Below are 6,739 nucleotides of genomic sequence, written 5' to 3' on the forward strand. Positions count from 1 at the left end.
TGGTAGAACTTTTTGCATTGTGATTTGGATCCTCCTCAGACAGTCTCTTATTTTGGGTTTTACCCAAAACTGGTAGCTTTATGGTCTACCTGGCTACCTTGCAAATAGTTCAGGATATTAAAATGACATTATATATGTTGTCTGAAAATTCCATATAGGTCCATGAAATGTAGAGACTCTTCCTTAGTGACAGGTGTCATGGTGTTCATCTTTTGCTCTGAGGAGATAATTTTTATTTAATTTTATTGTGGTCTAATTTATATATCATATAATTAATTCATTTAGAATGTACATTCAATTATTTTTAAGTAGGTTTACTGAGTTCTAGAACCATTATCATAATTTTCATCATAAAAGGATATCTTAATATGACTTAGACCACTGGATCCATAGAAACTCTACTGAGATGGAGGTATCTGAATCTGGCAAGGCACATTGCATATTCTGTCATGCAGGTGGTGTATGAAGGCTTTTTGCTACTTTCTTTTCTGTGAGCTCATTTGGCATGAGGTCATCCATGAAACCAAGATGTCCTGTGAGATAATAAAACAATCAGATTCACTCTAGTCTGGATGGTAACCGAGGAAGAACTGGCGCAGCCCTGAGTAAGACAATGACGTGTTTCTGCTGTCCACCCAAACTGCTTCTGGTGGTCTATGCTAAATGACACAGAGAAAAAAGTATTGTCAGCTCATTAGTTGCATGCCATGTGCTAGGGCTATGTTGATTTGCTCCATAACAGAGACAAAATCTGGAACAGTAGTTATAATTGGAGTCACCACCTGTTTTGATAATCCACTGCCGTTCACCAAAGCTGTCCAATTTCTGCATAAGCCAAATGAGTGAGCTCAAAAGTGTGAAGGAAAGTTAAAACATCTCTGTCTTTTTCGCATCTTTGCTATTGTTCCTAGGTATGTGATGTTGCTTTGGATTTCTAGTTTTATATGGTTGGAAAATTGCAGGCCATCTGTAATATTTCAAAGCTCTAGTTATTGGTTGCATTATTTGCAGCTGAGTATAGTTCCAGAATGAGTGATTATTGCTCACTCTACTCTTATTTTAACTATTTCTCCTCTTTATCTTCCTTCCCCAGTCCTCTCCTCTTGTTCTTTTTCTTCCTTCTATATTTCTTCTCTATCTCTCCTTCTTCTCACTTGCTTCACTTATTTTCTTGAGAGTTTCTTCACTTTCCTATGGAACAACAATACATCTGCAAGTGTGGTGTAGAATATTTGTATTCTAATTGCATTTTAAAATGAGATTCTTTTATAATACATAGTCTAGCATTCCGCCAGAAGTGTGATTGAAAACATGTAATAATTACTCATCAGAATAGAGTAGGATACCCAATTTAAAAAGTTATAGAAAAAAATTCAAGCTGTGGTGATATCCTCTGACACTTTAAAAGATTTTCTTTCATATTGAAACAACTTTAGAGCAATGATTTCTTAGGTTAAACATTTCTCTATCTTTATCATTTTTTAAACATCATTCATTCAGACATCAAATTAGAAAATTATTTTTTAAATCTTTCTTTATACTTCATTTAGTTTGCATTTATCTGTATTTTCTTGTATAAAGAAATTTTATATATTAAAATAATTATCAGTGTCTGACTCATAAAAGAAAAGCTGTTCTTAGGTTTTGTTCCTTCATTCCAGGACTTGGATCTTCCAGAAAATTCAAGTCTGTAGGAAGTTGAACTTATCCAGCTTCTAATGACACTGTTTCTAGTTGCAAGCAATAATCATCTACAATCTTATTTGTTTTAGTTGGTATTACAGAGGCATAATTTTACAATTCCAAGTATATAATTTGATGTTTTGACAAATGTATAATTGTATAAACACCATGACAGTCATGATATAAAACATCCTTCATCCCATGAGTTTTCTTCATGCTCATTTATAGCCAATTTTCTGTCCATATATTCAGCTCCTGACACCTACAATTCTTCTTTCTTTCACTATGGTTTCATCATTTAAAAAAAAATTATATAAGTAATCTATTAAATGCAATTATCTGGTCACAAGTTGATGAAATGTTGGTTGATTTCAGTTTTTGGCTATTTTGAATAAAGCTGCTATACACAATAAAGTATGAATCTTTGTGTGATTATATGTTTTCCTTTCTTTTGAAAGGGCTTTTGAGATTGCTGAAGGGAAATACATTTAACTTCATAAGAAACTGCCACACTATTCTTCAAAGTGGCTATATCATTTTGAATTCTCATCAAAAATGTATTAAAAATGAGTAGTAAACAATGAATATAGACAATAATATTATGCTGCAATTATGTAATGTGATAAATATTACTACCTTGGCAATCATATTAAAATATATAAATATATCAAAGTAACTTTCTGTACACTTTAAGTTACACAATGTGCATGTCAAATTTATTCAATAAATAAAAGAAATGTATAAGAATTTAAGTAGCTCCAAATCATGGCTGATACTTGGTATCGTCAGGTTTTATTTAAAAATTTTATTTTAATTATTTTATTTTATTTTGTTGTAGTCATTGTAATAGTTATGAAATAACAGCTCAGTATTGCTTTAATTTGAATGCTCCTAATCACAAATGATGTTAAGCATCTTCTCATATGCTATTGGCTTTTTGTTTATCTTGGGCTAATTGCATATACAATTATTTTACCATATATAAATGTAATATGTTTATATATATATGTATATAATTATGTATAGGTGTATCCACTATATACATCCACAGAATGTATGAATATGTATAATTATATATGTATATAATTATAAATATAATGTGTATCTATACATATATACACAGAGTGTATGTATATATATGTATATAATTATGTATAGGTATATCCACTATTAGGGTTATGATATCTGTTTATATATTTAGAAAAAGTAATTTATCATCTGTATGTTTTGCAAACATTTTTTTCCAATTTGTGGTTTTTATTTTAATTTTTTTAATATTGTCTTTTAAGAAAGAAACATTTTTATTTTAGTGGAATTCAATTTACCACTTTTATATTTCACGATTTCTATATACAGTCTAAGAAATTATCTCTCAAACCCAAGATGTCAAAGATTTTCTTCTATTTTCTTTCATAAGTTTTATAATTTTAGGTCTTACATTAGGTCTAATTAATTTTGAGATAATTTTATAGTGTCAGAGAATTATTTTATTGCTTATAGATATCCAACTTTTTAGCTTTATTTGCTGTAAAGACAATCCTTTCCTCTTGAATTGACATCTTTCTTTAATAAATTGATCATCTATGTAAATCTATTTCTGAAGTGTCCTTTCCAGTCCCTTGATCTATACTTAGTCCAATATATTGCTGCCTAATTTTATGTCAACACTTTAATATGAATGAGTTTTAGCTTAGTGAAGACTTAATGTGGAAAGTTAGAATGTCATATTGGGGAAAAGTGTGAAATTTGTAGTCAGACAGTGGATTAACACCTCAGCTCTATAGAGTCCTAACTGCATGATGTTCAGGTTGTGACCTTTTTCTTCTGAATATCAACTTCTCATTATAAGACTGTTAAGTAGAATAAACAACTTTTAATTATATAAGCATATCCCAGTGCCTGAGAAGAAAATAATTCATAAATGCTAGGTCCCTTTATCCTTTGTTCAGGATGTTTTAATACAAAAAAGATTAACTACCGTGCTTGTGATAGATAGTAACACTCATGCTGTATATTCATTAAAAAATAATAACTTTTTTTTGCTAAATATGTACTTATACCTTGCTGCAATAATTTCTACCTTATTTGGAGTAAAACATACTTTTTTTGGCCATGCTTAATCGCAGTATATATATATTACTGCGCAGTATATATATATTCAAAGAATAAGTAATTCTTTAGGAAGATATTCCTAAAGATGGGATAGTGTATATATATATCCCATCAGATAGAATACCTTCCTAAAGAATTACTTATTCTTTGAATTATAACAAATTGTATAAAAAATATAGTAACAGTGTTCTTTATATTGCACAGAATAGAATGGATTTTTTCAGCATTTTAATATGTTTACATTAGAGACTAGTGACCTAATTTATAAAACATTTGCTATTTTGTACTTTACATAAATCACAAACTAATTTATGCATTCTAGTTTGTGCTGCTAAAGCTCATCTCATGAATATGGGGGAGACAGCTAACTCACACACAAAAAATATGTATTTGAATGGATGTTTTGAAGCATAGCAGAAAATGAATTTGGGAAGGAAATCTGGTTTTAGAGTTCAATAAAAGCATTGTTAATGTTTGCTCTGTACTTCATGACACAGAATGCTGTATAGTTATAACAGTCATTCAAACTACTGTCACTCCTTTGTTTTCAAAATCTCACAGATTGAATAGGTTCATAGATATCGTACAAAGTTACTATTTAATACCAGCTACATAAAACTTGGATATTTTGTAAATGGAAATGGTAAAAGCTAACATTCTCTGAGTTAGTACATGTACTGTGATGCTATCTAAAGGTTAATTCAATGTAGATATAGTCTAATTTGAGGAATTTAAAATATTTATTTCTTTCAATATGCAGAAAATCTTGAGCCCACTAATTTTTAGAGACTACAGAATAGCAGAATATTTACAAAAATCTTTAAATCATATCTAAGTTTGTGGTATACCTATATCTCATGCTTATATGGGGTAATATATTATAAACTAATAATAAAATTTTCATAATTATTAAAATAAATCTGTTCTAATATGTTTTATTATTCCCCAAGTAAATTAATCTCGAATATAGTTGTGACACCCAACAAATATTCAACTCTATGTCATATAAAATTTAGGCTGAGAAATTAATTTGATTTTTAAAATTATGAGTTATAGAGTCCTTCAGAAACGTGATGTCCTCAGATCTCTCCCTATGAAACAACAATAGGCTGAACATCTAAAACTCAACAAAAAAACACCCAAACTGCACCCCAGCACATCTGTTCATAAGAGCTACCACAGATCAGAACACCAGAAATAAAGAAACTGCCTCTTGCAGCCACAAGAGCTACTTGCAGGAGGAGGTGGAGGGGAGAAGGTGCGGGGACTTCTCTGATCAGCCTGCTTGGAAGTGCAGGAACTTCTAGCAGCCGGCCCACTTGCAAAACCAATACGGAGCCGCAGCTCCCAACTCCCAACCCAGAGAGCCCCTCCCTCCATACCCTCTGAGATCAATCACCTCAGAGTCCCAGGGGAATCTGAGCAAACACTACCAAAAGTGTTGCTGACACTAACAGGAACTGAAATTAAGAGTAACAAGTGGGATTAAATACCTACAAGAAAATAAAGACATTTTGGCTTTATATAAGCAGAGATCCAAGAAGCTTAGCCACCACCTACTGGAAACCAAAAGGAAAGTGCCTTCTTTTCAATAGGCTAAAGAGAGACCTTTATATCATAAATCTTTCAGGAAAAACAACAGAATACACTTCCATTAATGCCTAGGCAGAAAAATAGTCCATTAAACTCCATGAACAATCAAGATGACAAGGCATTTCAGAAAGAAAGAGAAAAATGTCCAGAAAATAAGCTTACAGATATAGAAATATGCAACTTAAATGACAGAGAATTCAGGATGGTACTTCTGAAAAAAACTCAGTGAGTTCCAAAATGAGTCATATCAACAATTTCAGGAATTGAAAAAAACAACTAGATGACCAGAACAAAGACATTGAAACCCTCAAAAAGAACAGAAACGATCTTCTGGATATAAAAACACATTATAAGAGTTAAAAAATGAAATAGCAAGCTTGAGAAATAGAGTCAACCAAATGGAGAGAAGGATTGGTGTTATTGAAGACAGAAATCTAGAAATAAATCAGAAGGAGGAAGAGAGAAAAAGAAGAATGAAAAATAATAAAAGAGAAATACAAGAACTAGCTGATACCATCAGAAGAAGTAACAAGAATAATGGGCATTACCAAAGGCAAAGAAAAGTAGCAGGGACTAGAAAGCATTTTCAGACAAATAGTTGATGAGAATTTCCCAAAGCTAAGGAATGAGCTAGAGCTTAGAATTCAAGAAGTCAACAGAACATCCAATTATCTCAACCCAAAAAGGCCTTCACCAAGACATATTGTATTAAAATTATCAAAAATCAATAACAAAGAATTCTCAGGGCAGCCAGGGAGAAGAAAACAGTAACTTATAAAGGAAAACCTATTAAATTATCGTCGGACTTCTCACCAGAAATCTTAAAAGTCAAAAGGAATGGGATCAAATATTTAAACTATTAAGTGAAAGGAACTACCAGGCTAGAATAATGTATCCAGCTAAACTCTCCTTTAGATATGAAGGAGAAATTAAGACCTTTCCAATCATATAAAAGTTCAGAGAATTCTCCACAACAAGGCTTGCACTACAAGAAATACTGAAAAGGGTCAGCTCACCTAAAACAAAATGACAAAAACAAAAATCATAATTAGGAGTAATTGACTATCAAGCAAATAGAAGCAGAGAGGTGCAACCTTTACTAAGAACAGGACATCATAAGCATAAATAATAAGAAGAGAATTGCTATAGCAAGATAGTAATGAACGTTCAGCATACAATATTCAGCAAATTGAGACTACAATGACTGAAAATGGGAGGATTCAAAGATCCAAATTCACAAAAGAGAATGGAGATAAGGCACGCTCAGGAGAAAATGCATGACTTTATATATACATAACTATCCTTTACATATTCATAATGGTAACCACATGCCAAAGTTTCAGCACTGAAG

This window comes from Pteropus alecto, unplaced genomic scaffold (assembly GCF_000325575.1).
Source record: "Pteropus alecto unplaced genomic scaffold, ASM32557v1 scaffold57, whole genome shotgun sequence".
Lineage (NCBI taxonomy): Eukaryota > Metazoa > Chordata > Mammalia > Chiroptera > Pteropodidae > Pteropus > Pteropus alecto.